Here is a 15,935-nt window from a genome sequence, read left to right on the forward strand (position 1 = left end):
CACAAACAAAAATATCAGAGTCATCTTTTAAGCCCTTTTCTGACTCCTAAAACATGAAAAGATCGCCGAGTGTTTCTTTTTCACTCGTTAAAACGGAATTAAAAGACGGTCCCCTTTTAGCTCTTTTCTGACCGCAAAATCAGGAAAAGATTGCCGGGTTTTTGTCGTTTCGAACTCGATAAGGAAATAAAACGACGTGTCCTTGATCGCTTTTTACTTTTCAGGTCAACGACACTATTATGAAAGTACTCCTTGGTCGCAAGATCAAGCGGTTCCCCCAGGTATTATTTTATACTTTTTCGGGCTTGAGGGACACAAATATACGAAAAAGTTCAACGTGGAGTCTCCTTTAGTTTTTTTAGACTCTCTAAAATTGAAAAACGCCGAGTTTCTCCTATACTGGGCTCGTTAAACTTTTACAGTAGAGGACCTGTTCAATTACAAACAGGAACGAACCACTCCTTCCTAGGGTTCGAATTTAAACTAGGTTGGACTCGTCCGAAGGATGAGCTTATAATCAAGCATATGTTATCCTCCTCAAGCTTGTTAAAAATAAAGAGGTACTTGCCAGAAATGGTGGGGGAAAAAAGAGAAGAATGAACCTATTTGTCACCTTTTGTCTCAGAAGAAACTTTATTACCGCTCTTGAACACGACACTTTTCATTCACCTGGGTTGGGAAATCTTTTACCTCACAGTTGACCAAACCACTTTGAAAGTCTTTAACCGGGTTCCAGGGATTAACTTTGAGTTATTCGTCACCAAGCCATCTGTTGTGTCGTTATGTGTTCAAGAGGTCTGCAAGCAAAACTTTCATCTGCAAAATACTTGTCATCCATTTGACCATCCCTGAGTCAGTCCTTACAGCAACATTTCTTCAACTTGAACAATGATTTCGTGTTGTGGGCTTGCCTGCAACGGGTCGCTTTCTATCGACATCGACACATTATCTAGAAAGATGACTTAGGAATCGACAGTACCTTGAAGTCTGCATGCATCAATGGCAGGTTTCTCGCCTTTGACGTCAGTTTACATCATTGACTTTCGATCAAAGGATTCCGTGAAGTGTTCGACATCAAAACATCTATTCACATTTCACGGGTTGTGCTTGGTACTTTGAGAACCATTGACATTACTGGTGGTCTCTCTCATGCTTGTTAACAGTTTACATCATCGACTGGTAATCAAGTGGTTTCTAACATGTTCGACATCAAATCATTTAATCACATGGCTAGAATCGTACCAATTCGGGAAGTAGAAGTGAAGACCCTGGATCTAGTTTCTACCATCCAGGCTGCGAGGAGTTTTGTATTCATTATCTATGTAGACTAATCATAAACAGATGGCTGCGTCCATACTGTGTCTACAAAAGTCTATAAAAATGATGTACTGCAAGATCATTCCTGTATCAGAATAGTTAGTCCATTAGTTAAAGTTTTGAATCTGAGTATGGGAATGCCTACCTCAGTGATGATATAATCTTATCCATGTATTTTGTGTTGAAAATTGCAGGTTCCAACCAGGCCATCCACAAGACAATCCTTGAAATGATAAAGCGCTTCACCCTTCCTAGAATTACAAAACCCTACTCTATTCCAGGCTTCGCACTTTAGGGGGCAATCTGTTACACTAAAAAATGTCACCTTGACTACTTACAGTTAGTATGGCTCAAATCAACAGTCATGCTACCCTCTTAGGCAAGTCTCATGCCTCTGTTATCCATCTCAAACTCAAAGAAGAGAGAAAGTCTTGTAAAAACTATGTTTATCTCTGGGGTCGCAGGTTCTCTCTAGCCTTACCTGCGGGGACGCTGACCATGTTCACAAAATCTGCGTCCATGGACGCTCTGTATGTTAAGGGACAGGTGCGTCCCTCTGTAAAAGGCAAAATGCGCGAGTTTTATCTTGAAAAAGTTACTTGTGGTTACTTCTAGAACATTCTAGAGGTCGGTTTGATGAAATGGATGCGCCTCCAGTTGGTTCATGTATCTCTATTAAGGGGGAACTTATCCCATCAATAAGGGAGCTATCCCACCCATAGAGGGGGATGATCCCATTGATAGTGGACCTGAATAACCTCTTTACAGCACTATAAATAAAGACATTGAGCCAGAGGGAGAGGAGGTTGGAGCTATACATTTTCTTTGGGTAAATGCTGCAGGATTTAGGTCTTCCATTAGAGCCTTTGTGAGGAGAGATTGTCTTTACTTGATTCTACTTGGAAGAGGGTGAGCTTTGTCAAAGTAGAGGAAAACCCTTGATGGACCGTGGGAGGAACTTGCACAACACCAAGGCCAGGTTGTAAGAGTTTCTTTGTTTCGTTATTAATACAAACTGGTTTATTTTTCTCAATAGCTTGTGTTAATGAGTTATTTCATGTGTTCCTTGGTCTGCATGTTGAATATATGTTTTATTATATGAAATGCAAGTGCTTGGTAATTTTTTGATTGTTTGTGGTTGCAGGAATTGACTTGAAGGAGGAGCTCATCCGGATCGTCAAGAACGGACTTCAACAACAGCGTTTTGGAATAAGGTAAGCCTAAACACTTGTAGTTTTCATGTTGTAAAAGGTGTATTTAGAGAAAGATCACTCCATTTTGTCTTGTTTGTCATTAGAACGTCTTAGACTTCTAGGAAGGTCAGTCGTGTCCGCACCCTTGACAAATTCCGTGTGACACTAGCCTCTATATAGGCTTCACACATACAATACCATGGGTCATTACCATGGGTCTCTCAATACCTTATATCTAATACCATGGGCTTATCACATTATTGCTAACTACTAGTGGTCCCTTACATGGTGCAGGTTAACCACTTTATTTATTAACTATGGCCCATCCCATCTGTTATCACTGAAAATTCTGTTGCCAAAATTTTTTAGCCTAGCTTAAGGACAGGGTGTTTTCGCAGCGCATAAATTCGTTAGCAGTTTAGCAGCGCCATCTGTTTTAGTGATTTCGTAGCGAAAACATTGACCTTGCATTGGCTGCGCTGCGAAATTGGGAAATGACAGATATTTAAGGGAAACTTCTAGAAGCACTACACAAGGCTGCATATGTGGCATTGGCAAGCTGCCCTCCAAATTGCCCAATTGTTCAAGAGAAATCCAGATCCTTTGTTCCTCCCTGCACCGAAACAATAATTTGAATGGATTGATTGTGTATAAAGCTGATAGTTAAATTGAAGTATACTTGTATTGGTTTAATGTTCTCATTAGCAGTTGCAGAACAGTGTCTATGGTTTAGTGGCTAATCTTCTGGGTAAATCAAATAAGAGTTTGTGCAGTCTTCAATAGTTTATTCCCTTCTGTTGGGTGATAATGATATAAGAGGGAAATCTCATATTAAAGAAGTGATTGGTGAAGAAGCAGATGCTTTCAGAGGAAGACTCATTCGTAGGCTTACATCTGTCATTGTGCACCATGTACCAACATTTTGGAGATTAGCTCTTTTGATATTCAATGGGAAGTTCGCTAAGGTAGGTTCAACAAATGGCGCTCCTGGTTCAGTGAAACATGAAGAGACTGCTAGACAAAACTCCTTTGAAGACGGCCTTGGTAACGTAAAGGATTCAAATCATTCCTTGGAGGAAGTTGCTGGAATGGTACAGGACATTATATCTGTTTGTGAAACTAAGGGAAGGATTGCGCACCTTTGAATGCAGTACAAACATTGTTTACGTTACGAGCCAAGAAGACAGGTGCGGATGGTCTCTGTTTCGAAGAAGGTGTTCACATTAACAAGGGTTTATTGGCACTTGGAAATATCATAAGTGCATTGGGAGCGCATAAGCAAGGTCAATACCGCCCTTTCTGAACATGGACATCCAGATTCTGGGCAATAGACAGCAGGCATATCAACACAAGATATCTCAACTTTCTCTTTTCAAAAAGGTCTTGAAGTCAGACATATATGGCGCCGTTTAATGTTTCCTGTAGTATCCTTGAAACACTTGCGGTAGTTACACTTGGTGCAAACGGTTGAATGGTGGATTTATAACTTCGACAGCATCAAAACATTAAGAGAACACGTGGTAACATGCAATCTTATGTAATGAAAGCTAATGAAGGATATAGCTGACATCTGGAACGTGTGAATAGTTTTTTGATGCGCCTAGTCGTCCTTATGGTGGAGTTTCTTGTTCAAAACATCCATATGCTGTTCTGGATGATGTTCCTAAGTATACAGAGCTAGATTTAAAGCACTCCAGAGCACGCCAAAAAATGAAACACGCGGTGATCTGAGTTAGAAATACAATGCAATTATTGCAGTTGTCTCGGATAGTTATCTGCGGATGTGGTATTCAAAGCCGCAGCACCTCTTCGCACCAGTCCATAATATTGTAACAAGGATCACGGGAACCTAATAGAAGTTCAATAATGGCGACAGTTCTGTTAAGCCGGATAGCATTCTGTACATGTGTATGTTCAGCAACAAAAACCCGAAATCCATCGATGCAAGCAGGCAAATGTTGGAAATCCATAATATATCAATTGTGTTCCTTTGGAGAAAGATTTTCTATTTCGTAGCCAGCATACGAGCATGGTAATGAAAACATGGCACTGTGTGGTGGATTACGCATTCCCAGGTTGAAATCCAGTTACCAGCAAGCAACTCCTCCACAATCCGCTTGTGGTTTTTCAATGTCAACACAACGTTAATCACCAGACAAAGTCACAGGTGCTGTGGAGATTGGACGTGTTTTTCTTGTGAACTGCGTGCAAGGAATTGTAGTTAGCTTAATTCGACGGCAATATGCAGCTGCAGCTGCTCGACAAGGATCATATGATAGTGCTGGTGTCTGGGGGTCGTGTTCTAAGCCGGTGCCTCCCATTGCAAAGAAGGTTTTTGTGTCCCTGGCAAGAAACCGAAACAGGAAAAGCAGAGTCTCGAGGAACTTGTCGAAGATATGACCAAATTTCAGGACTTTGTGCATTGGCCCTCATACCGGTGCCCCCTGCATTACAAAGGGCTTCCTTTCCATAGAGTTATCAAAGGTTTTATAATATGAGATGGAGACATTTCAGTTCAGAATGGTACAGGGGGTGAATCAATATATGGATTAAAGTTTGATGATGAAAACGTTCAACTGAAACATGAGCGCAGAGGAATGTTGTCAATGGCAAACTCTGGACCTAATACAAATGTCTCTCAATTTTTCATCACAACAACAAGGACTTCCCATCTGGATGGAAAGCGTGTTGTCTTTGGGAAGGTAATTAAAGGCATGGGAGTTGTGCGTGGCAATGAGTATACTCCCACAGAAAGTAGTGACCGCCTTTCTCTAGATGTGGTAATTTCAGATTGTGAGGAGATCTCAGAAGGATCAGATGATGGAATAGCTAATTTCTTCAAAGATGGAGATTTGTATCCAGACTGGCCAGCTGATCTTGATGAGAAATCTGCAGAAATTTCATGGTGAATGAATGCAGTAGATTCTGCGAAATGTTTTGGGAATGAAAATTACAAGAAAAGGGATTATAAGATGGCTTTAAGAAAATACAGAAAGACATTGCGCTATCTTGACATTTGCTGGGAGAACACCAAATGTTGAACGGATCACTGTATAGGTCCTTCTATTGGTTCTGTTTGTTGCTTGTCGTTAGAATTCATGTTGAAGTTTTCATTAGTGGTTGTTTGGAGGACACTGACATGAATACAGTCATCAATTATAACTACAGGATACCAATCATATTCATAAGCAGAGCTATGATTTTATGATGGTCGATCTTCTTTAAAATGATGATGATGATGGATCAATGATAATGCGACAGTACATGACATCATTACAACACCCATACTACAACTGCAATGAAATTAAGTGAAAGTTATGTTTTGCAAGAACCTGTACCAGCCCCAGTGTTATGCAGAAGATAGTAATGTTGTAAAGAGGAGTTCAGTAATGAAGACTGTGAATTGGAGTGAGCCCTGGTTTTGTAGGCCTGGGGAAGAAGATCAAGATAAGAAAATCAGAGTGTTACCTTCCTCAAGCCACATTCTAGGATGTGTTTCAAGGTTCACGTTCTTCATAGTAGCATTAATATTGAACAAATAACAAGAGAAACTACAGGTCAATTTGTTTTCTTTCTATTGAAAGTTGCAGCTTTAGAGGTGGTACGAAGGACTTTTGAAGCAAAATTTCCAGTAGTATGGAGGGGTATACAAGGACTTGGATTACTTAAATGCCCACCTTTTAGCTGTTTGCAGAGGTAGACTCCATTCAGACTTCTTGCTAAGAGCACACAGGAATTCTCAAGATTCTCAAGCAAATCATTTACCAACTACAGATTCATTTGCTACGGAACAAATAGAGGTTGTTAACAGCAGTTTCGTAGCGCGCTACGAAACTGCTGTAGGTGATGATTTTAAGCGCAGAGCAGCTAGTGTGATACTGTGAGCGGGAGTTGAGGAAGAGAAACACCTGTCTATCAATACCACCTACAGCACATCAGAAACATGGTAGCATTCCATACCTGGGATTATTAAAAGATTTGGGGAACATGCTGCTACACTTTCGGAGAATGTTGGAAGACAAAGACCGTTAAAATAGAGCACATCTCTTGGTCAATTAATGAGCCATCCACGCAACTAGAATCCAAAGCTAGCTCATTCAGTGTACTCTCCTTCAAGATACCTCAACCCAAGCAGCAAAAGGACATGTGTCAAGAGCCAGAAAAGCATCATATTACGAGGAGCAAAGATTTTGGATTTTGATTAAATGAAAACCATTTGTAATTTCAGTTTAGCCATTATGTAATTAATAAATTAGTTATGCACTAGATAGGGATAGTCAATAGCCACCTTCGAGGCTCCCCTCATGCTGGAGGAGGAAGCTCGAGGTGGTTAAGTTTGTTTGCCTATATATGGATCAATGTTGGATGTAGAAAGGGTTGGACATTTTATACAAAAACAGAGTTATTTGGGCCAATGTAAAGACTTGTTACAGTAATAGTAAAACAGTGGTTGTTTCTTCTCAAGATTCTCAATGGATTATTTTGTTCAAATATGATGGTGGTGTTTTCTCTTATATGTTCTTTTACAGCCTTGTCTAACATAATCACTCAGAATTCATTTCTAATGCTCTGACTTCCTGTATGTTTGGCAAGCCGTGGTTTGTGTGAGATATGTTTGAACATCTAATGCAAAGAGCCTTGACTTCCATGAAATGACTGTGCTTTTGTTTATTAAATGTGTAAGACTCCATAGCCCAATGAAGACCAATTTGATATGTGTTCAACCAGCTTTGTTTTCATGAATTTGTAAAGAGTTAGCCATCTGTTGTTGTGATTGATTTTTATCAAAAGTCTGTGAGAGAGCCCTCTCTGATCAAGGAGGCTAATCCTTGGTCTAAAGTCTGGTTGAAAGAGTTACATGAAATCTTGCTTGGCTACAGCCCTTAGTACTGATTTTGTGATAACACCATCATTACATTATTCCCTTGAGTACCTCCCTTTGTACCCCATACTATACCCCCTAGGTATACTACATTCCACCCTCCTTAAACATGTTTCATCCCTGAAAGATAAGAAGAACAAAAATAATAAGATCTACTCAGAGTAGTTCACTGGTACCATGCACATGCATCTAGCCATCCAAGAGAAAGGTGAACCCTCGATCTAGCTAGTGCCTCGCTCTCTTGAGATGGAATTTGAACGTTCCTCTGTGTTGATGTGCTCTGGTTATATATTCGCACCTCTCTATTGGTTGTGCGGGAGTTGTTGATCTTGTGGCTAATTTGTTGCCATCTTGTTGGTTGTTTTCTTGCTGGGTGATGTGGGTGGTGATATGCTGAAGTTTTAACCAATGGTGTATCTTTCTTTAATTCACCACCTAATGGAGCTTGATGGGTATCTGGTACTTTTTGTGGCTCCTGTTGTTGTTTATTATCTTCCAGTATTAATTCAACCACAGATTCCTCATCTGATGTGTCAGTCCCTGGAACATCTTCTACTTCAGGCTCCTTGAACTCTAACTGTTTATTGATAGAAATATCTTGTAATGTAATTTTCTTCTTTTTATACCAAAGCTTCAGAAATTTCTCCTGCACATTAATATTGATAGTACCAATAGATTCCATCCAAGGGTATCCCAAAACAACATCCACATTAGCCATATCTGAAGCATAAAAATCAGAATGCAATACATACTTGTCCATAGAAATCTTCAAATCTTTATACACTTGAACATCCTCATTATCAAACTGTGTGTTTTCCATGTTTTTTGCTGGAACTTGATTTTTTTTTTTGCCAAATTACCATTTATAATATTTTGCTTGCAACTAGGATTTATAGACGCAATGATCTTCTCCTTCTGAATACATCCATGAACCTGTAATAAGGAGATACCAGTATAAAATAACCTTGCATGTTTCTCATTATCTTGTTTTCCAGCATGAGACCATTTGTATAACAATTTTTTTTCAAATTCTTCATCAGGCAGGTTAAGCACTTCTTTTTGTTAAGTGATTCCCACCATGTGGCTACCTCATCTTTAAAATTAGCCACTGCGAAACCTTTCCAATGTTTTGGCCATAATGACTTTTGTCTTTTTATGAATTCTTCAATAGTAGGACCATTATCATTCCCTGTAAAAAAATTCTTGCTAAAAGCCACGAAGATGGTTTTGAAAAAAAATCACTTACTTGGCGAACATTTGAAATGGCCACAATTTAGTCAATATTGGTCAGAATCGTTATTATGACTGTTGGGCCTCCAAAATGTCTTCAAGATGACATCCACTTTCACCTTTATCACCACCATTTCACTCACATGTCACATCTCCATAACCATATAACCTTTCCTTAGCCACCATTTTCATAAATATATGGGTTAGGATCCTTATTTACCAAAGTTATTTATTTTATGTGTTTAAAGTGAATTTATTATTAAAAACTAGGAAATTAACATGGTTTCATGTATCTATATATGTGGCTTGAGTTTCATAACATGTGTAGGTTATTTGGAAGCTTCAAAGGCACCCTAATGTGGCCTCCAATGCTCAAATTCGAATTCCCTTCAAAGGAGATTTGGATAAAAGGTCAAAGAAGGATATGTGTCCTATTTGGATTGTAATTCTATGAGTTGTCTCATCATTTCTTATTTGGATTAGAACTCTATGAGACACCTAGGGGATATGTGTCTCATTATGAGCTATTTGGTTGTAACTATACGAGATTTTAGTGGATCCTCATTAAATAGGGTAGCTTCTTATGTTTTTGTATAAATAAGAGAGCCTTTTCCTTTGAAGGCATGTGTAAAGTTGGGGAAATGCTCATGTTTTGAATATAGAATTTGGATTTGGCACCATGCTCATGAGTGATGTTCACCTTGATTTGGTTATGCTTGCATTTGGAGCCTCTCAACTTGCCATCTCTCATGCTTTTGGATTGGCCACCAACAATGTGTGAGATTTATTGTTTTTCATAGACTTAGATTTATTGCTTTCATAGATTAAGATTTATTTCTTTCATATCTTTTCCTGTGTGAGAGGTTAAGAGTGATTGTTTCTATTTTCTTTCTACCTAGAAGTTAAGAGCAATTGTTTTTATTTTCTTTCATATCTTTTCCTGTGTGAGAGGTTAAGAGTGATTGTTTCTATTTGCTTTCTACCTAGAAGTTAAGAGAATTTATTTTTATTTTCTTTCATATCTTTTCCTGTGTGAGAGGTTAAGAATGATTGTTTTTGCTTTCATTTCTGAAAGAGTGGTGTGCTTTTCAATTCCTGCAAGATTTAAAGATTAAGATTTCAATTCCGCGCGCTGTACTATAATTGTATTATAATTTATTTTGAGTTGATTGTTGAATTAGAATAGGTGAATTTGGTTTTTCATTATTTGGTTTCATAGTTAGATTGATCTAAATTGAAAGTTAATTTCTAGCATATATAGTGCATGCATGCTTCACAAGTTTTACGAAAACCCGGGGTTGACAATTAAATGATAGGTAATTAATTTGTCTCAACAATGACCTGCTTTCAGAAATGGAACTGCCATTCTACATCTTCCCATGTGATAGAAATCCTGCTCTAGGCACTGGAATTTCTGATCTCCACTGTGACTGTCCCACCGTCACAATTTTTTTTGAAAAAGGATATGATTTTAAATCAATGATATCTCCCTCATCTGGACTCCGATTCAACCGATTTTTTTTTTTTTTGAACTTGGGTAATTTTTCAAGAGGATCTCAGATCTGAAATTATTTTTCTCAAAATTTCCCACAAAAATGACAAAAATTAACTGGAGATCCACCGTCCATGAATTTTTGTCAAAGCATTTCTGCAACACAACTAATTTTTAAATCAACGATATCTCCCTCATCCGAACTCCAATTCGAACGAATGTTTTTTTGAATTTGGGTATTTTTTTGCAAAGAATCCATATATGCAATTTGTTTGTGCAAATTTTGCACCAGAAATTTTATATCTGTTTTGCAAACTCACCGCCCCAAAAAATTCCTGCAAAAATAAAAAAAATATATCTTTGCTTGCCCAAGAAAGTGCTCTGATACCACTTGTAATATATCTGACTTGCAAATATATAAAAATAGAAATATACCCATAAATAACAAGAGAGAAATATATAAACTTCAGATCTTTATTAATATCAAAACCCTTAAGGTAGGGCAACACCATACAATCACTCCTTAAGGAAGGAGAACACTCCCCAAGCCATATGCTTGTCAATACAATAATCCTTGACATCTCTCAATGGGGAGTCTCTAGCCTCTATATAGGCTTCACACATACAATACCATGGGTCATTACCATGGGTCTCTCAATACCTTATATCTAATATCATGGGCTTATCACATTATTGCTAACTACTAGTGGTCCCTTACATGGTATGGGTTAACCACTTTATTTATTAACTATGGCCCATCCCATTATTACATTATTCCCTTGGGTATCTGCCTCTGTACACCATACTATCCCCCCTAGGTATATTAAACTAGAAGTAGCATTAGCTAATGTATCAACAACAACATTACGAATTCGAGGAACAAAATTAATATTAAAAGATTGGAAATGTGAAATAAGCTTCCATACCTCTTGTTGATAGCTTCTGAGATTAGGTGACACAAAATGTATTTTATTTCGTACCTAGCTTGTAACAATTTTTGAGTAACCTATTAATTTGAGTGCTTCAACCTTGAGGTCAATCACTTTCTTTAAACCCAGAATGAGCGCTTCATTTTCAACAAAATTATTAGTCCACTCAAATTCCAAGTGGTAGGAGATTGGATGTTCATTCTATTGCGGGTCTATTAAAATGAAGCTAGCTCCATAACCCCCTTGTGTCTTAGAACCATCAAAGTACAATGTCCAAATGTTACCAATACTAGAGTTAGTTCCTACACTGATATTATTTACATCTATAATACCAGAGTCATTTGCACCAATTGTATTTTGAGGAAGGAGTTCCAACTGTGTGTGAGGTGGTGTGGGTGAAGACCGTGCTAGATAACACATGTGATCTACTTCCAAAAAGCATTTTTTAAAAATGAAATCCACAAAGCCTACTAACTCATTATGACCCTCAAGTGGTGTCACGATGTACTTCATATAAGGTTCACTTTCTACTCGAATTTGATTGTTCTTTCCCTTATAGTGAAGCCATAAATGTGTCTAGTCTGTTGAGAAATACCCTTGAAACTTCTTGGACCAGTCTCTATTCAAAAGTAATCCATAGGCTTAGGGAATTTCCACAGATAATGATATGACATTCCCAGATGCACCAGATTGACCAAGTAATTATGAACATTAAAATTAAATATTTCAAATGTTAGAAGAAACAGAGGGCAGGGAGTGTTAGTATTTTAAATTAACAACATTAACTATAGATTTGAAAATCTCTTGAGACTTACCAGACAAAACTTGAGAAGTAGAAACTTCATTTCTAGAAGGAGGTTGTACTACAAGTCCTTGGAGTATTAGTGCATGTTGTCCTGTTATCTCTGCGACCTCAAAGATTGAAATATTGGCATGATCTCTTTTCATATATTCAACAATGTTATAATCAATATTTTAGTTCTTAATATATTGTGTCGATGTATTAGGTGGTGTAGCTTTGTTTGAAGCTTTTAGAGTGATGGATTTTTTCTTATTATTCGTGGAAGTGTTCTTAGAAGGAGGAGCACTTCCAGACTTGTTCTACAAATTCTAAGCTAGATTGGAAGGTGGTAGATTCCTTCTCAACAACTATTTTTTAAGCTCCTGTTCAGAGATAGATCCTTTACTCCTCAAGTTATATTGATCGGTTGATTGTTGAGGAGGAGCCTCACTCACTAGTAGCTTATCAAAAACTTTTTTTTTTTCTTTTTTTCTTTTTTTCTGTGTTATATATGACATGAAATGCATTAAATGAATGCCAAACACCCAAACTTTCCTTGGTTGTGGTAGGTTCACTTCCTTCTTCAGTCTTCTTAGATTATTCTTTTGCTAATAACGTGTCTACAGAGTTATAATCAAAGCAATCATATTGTGATTCCAATGGGTACATGTCTTCTTCGAATGTTTCTCCTAATGGAAAGTACAAAAATTATCCATGCACTTTAAACATTAAGCATTGTGTTAGAACTGTGAGTAGATTTAGCTAGTTGAGAATTTCTATTTCCTTTAAAGAAAGATGACTTAATAGACTTGCTGCTGGTAGATGCCTCACTTGACCTTCTTTTTTATTCAAATACTTTATTCGTAACCATTTTCAAATACTTACTCAAGCTTTCCATATCAAAAGAATCTCTCTTTGGCTTTATCATAAGAGGCTTGAGTTTTATTACCAGTTGCTTTGGAGTGTTTAGGATTGTCAGGGTCTTCAATAACTCCAATAGAATGTAGGTCCTTTTCAACAACAAGATCTTATGCAAAGTTTAAATCCAATGTCTCCTTTGCATCTCTTTTAACGAATATGGAAATGTTAGTTGGAAAGGAAGTTGTCTAATAATCTTTTGTAATTGAATCATGCATTTGTAGATCCATGGGGAACTTATTCAACAAAAGGGTAAATATTTGGTTAAAATCTTTCACGCTTTCCTTGTCCCCCATTTTAGGATTCCTGAGTTCTTTTATCAACATGGAAGGAGTTTTATCATCAACAACTTTTTTTAAAAATAACTTCTCAAACTCCCTCCAGCTATGGATTTAATTGGATGGAAGACTCTGATACCATACTAACGCTCTACCTTCTAGAGTTTATGGAAAACATCTGTAAACAACATCATCAAAATGTACCTCAAGCATTCATAATTGCATGCAAAAATCATCAATATGGTCTTCAACTTTGGTCTTCTCATTAGGATCAAACTTTGACAACAAATTTTCTGGGTGTTTAGGCATGTAGTGAAGATTATCTGGAAGAGAAAGTGGCCCTTGGGCCATCCAATCCAAATATGCATCAACCATGTCTTCTTCTCCTTCCTCCTCCTTCACCATTGAAGTCTTCATTATAATTAGGTTGATCTTCATCTCTCAATTGTTCTTCGTGAGAAATCTGAAAATCTTCTATGCCACCGTCTAAATCCTTGTCAATAGGTGGAAGGGTCCCTTGCTGATTTGTTCTTTCCACAGAATCAACTAACTATTAAAGGGTGGAAATAGCCAAATCTTCTACCGAAGAAACAAATACACCACTAGGAGTTGTTTATTTCTTTGTTGGTTTGTGAGGAAGAATAGCAACAATGGGAAGTAACCCAAGAGCTCTCACAAACTAACGAGTAATAGGCTAGATTCTCTAGATTTAATCGTAAGTGACTTCAAATTCTTGTTCTAGACCAATATGATAAGATCCCCTACCTCAAGAATATGAGTTGGAGTGGAACTCTGTGCCTTACAGCCTTGCACGAAAGATGAATTGCTGGGATGTTGATGAGCCCCAAAAATGGATAATTATATGGGCTCATTCAGCCTCCTAATTCGACTTAATCCACCATTCTCATTAGTTTATTGCATGTTTTTTATTATATTTATGCTAATAGAGTGAATTGGGTTAGTCATTATGCCAACAAGCCTAATGTGTGCTTTATGCAGTCTTTTTGGTCAATTTGGAGACAAAATCAAAGGTTTAAATGACCACTTGGCAGCCAAATTCGTGGAGAGGATTTGTAGGAAGGTGTCCCCTTCATTTATGGGCACTTACCTCAAATTCTCCACCATCAGCTCAGAGTTCAAGCGCCACCAAATCGATTGTCACAAGGGCAGCCGAGCAAGGGCTAGTAAAGGTGCTGTTAACTACAAGTTTTGGCAGCCGAGTTCCTAAAGTTTAGGAGGGCTGTTGGGGTCCTCAATTTGTATAAATAAGAAGGCTTAGGGCCTCATTTCAGTTAGTCACTTTGTAGACAGAAGTTAGCTAGTTTGTATTTCGATTTTAGTCATTTTTTAGGCAGTAGATTAGCTCTTCATTTCAGCACACTTTCAAGCTTTACCTTGTGGACAGTTTTTGATGTAACTATTATTTCTTGCTCAATAAAGATGAATCTAGCTTTGCACCAGCTCTAATCTCTCTTAGGAGGCTATAGCTCTTGGGGTTGGGCCCAACTCAAGTGCCCAGTACCTCCTTTGTTTACTTTTTTGTGTTTTTGCTGCATTCTTAAAATAAAATTTGCTATTTAGATTTAAATCTTGCTTTGTTATTTAGATTGCTTTTGATGATTAAAAAGGATTTTTATGTTCAGATTGATTTGATAGGTTATTAACAGGGAAGATCTTTAGAAAAAGGCCATCAAGCACCTCTGATCTCACCTCTCCCTCAGTGGGATCGTGAGCTGGGACAAAGGTGACATTGCTGCCAACAAAAACATTGTCTTTGCTTCACCATGCAATCATTAGTGTTAGATTTTCATTTGCAGAGATTGATACCAGCTGTGGTTACGCGTTCAGGTTCATGATTGCTCAGTTTGCATAGCTATTTCATGTGTTTCATTGCAAATAAACTTTTGTTCTATTTTTTTGTTGCTATCTAGGTCAGATTAGGTCAAAGTAATTAGCTTCTTGATTTTCCAAGTCTTCATTTGTCTAATTCGAAAGATAACTTGCAGAGCGCTTGTAATACCTCTCTATCTACCTGTACTCCATCAATCCCATCTGCTCCATCCTCCAACTTGGATTCTTGCCTCCCGTTTTCCATTTGCTCACTTTGCCCTAATTCCCATCTTTTTGTGCAACATTGCCCCTTTCCTCCTTGAACCAATCCAACCATCCTTGTCACTCCTTAGCTCCATTCCCCAAGTCCTGGACCTCCTCACACCCCTATCTCACCTCCATACCCACTCCTTCATCTTTCTTCCTCCATCCATCCTCCAAAATCCCATTTCTGAACATCTTGTAGAAAATCGCAGACATCTTGTAGAAATTCCAGAACATTTTGTAGAACCCCTGCAGACTTCCTGTAGAAGCTCACAAATGAGGTTTCTTGATAGCCAAACTCTATGAAACTCTCTGGAAGGGTGTTAGGGACCCCTTAGGCCCTCTCCGAACCTTCCCGACCTCTACCAAGCATTTCCTCTCGCCAATCCACCTCTGCACAGACAAAAACAGTTAAAATACATGCATGATAATTCTGACACTTTATTCAAAAATACAAAAAGATGGTTCTTTCAGATTTTAATGTTGAAGTAGCTTAGACACCTACATCTCATCTTCTTAGAAGTCAATGGCATCTCTCCCAGTAGCTTGCATCCTCTTTCTTGCATCAGTAGGGCTAGCTGGTAAGATTAGGGTTTGCTAGGGTTTGCATTTTCTTTCAGCCTTTCAGTTTCTTTCCGCAAGCAGATTAGCTTCCTTTGAGTTAGCTTCCATCCATCAGTTAAAAAGCTTCTTCTTAGAGCTCATAGAAGTTGGCTTAAGCTCCTAGCGGACTTGTGCCAGCTGACCAAGTGACAGCTGCGACAAGAGCTAGTACTTGTGCATACAACACCGTCGCTTCCAAGTTTGTTACGAACTACTGG

The 15,935-nt window shown here is 38.1% G+C and overlaps 1 pseudogene; it reads left to right on the plus strand.

The window, feature by feature from the left end:
- The first annotated feature begins 4,906 nt into the window (after window positions 1–4,906).
- Window positions 4,907–5,551, plus strand: LOC149248374 (peptidyl-prolyl cis-trans isomerase CYP40 pseudogene; annotated as a pseudogene).
- The last annotated feature ends 10,384 nt before the right edge of the window (window positions 5,552–15,935 follow it).

The sequence above is a fragment of the Pinus tabuliformis genome, chromosome 7 (assembly GCF_031772625.1).
Source record: "Pinus tabuliformis cultivar Carrire ecotype Pingquan chromosome 7, CPIR1, whole genome shotgun sequence".
Classification (NCBI taxonomy): Eukaryota; Viridiplantae; Streptophyta; class Pinopsida; order Pinales; family Pinaceae; genus Pinus; species Pinus tabuliformis.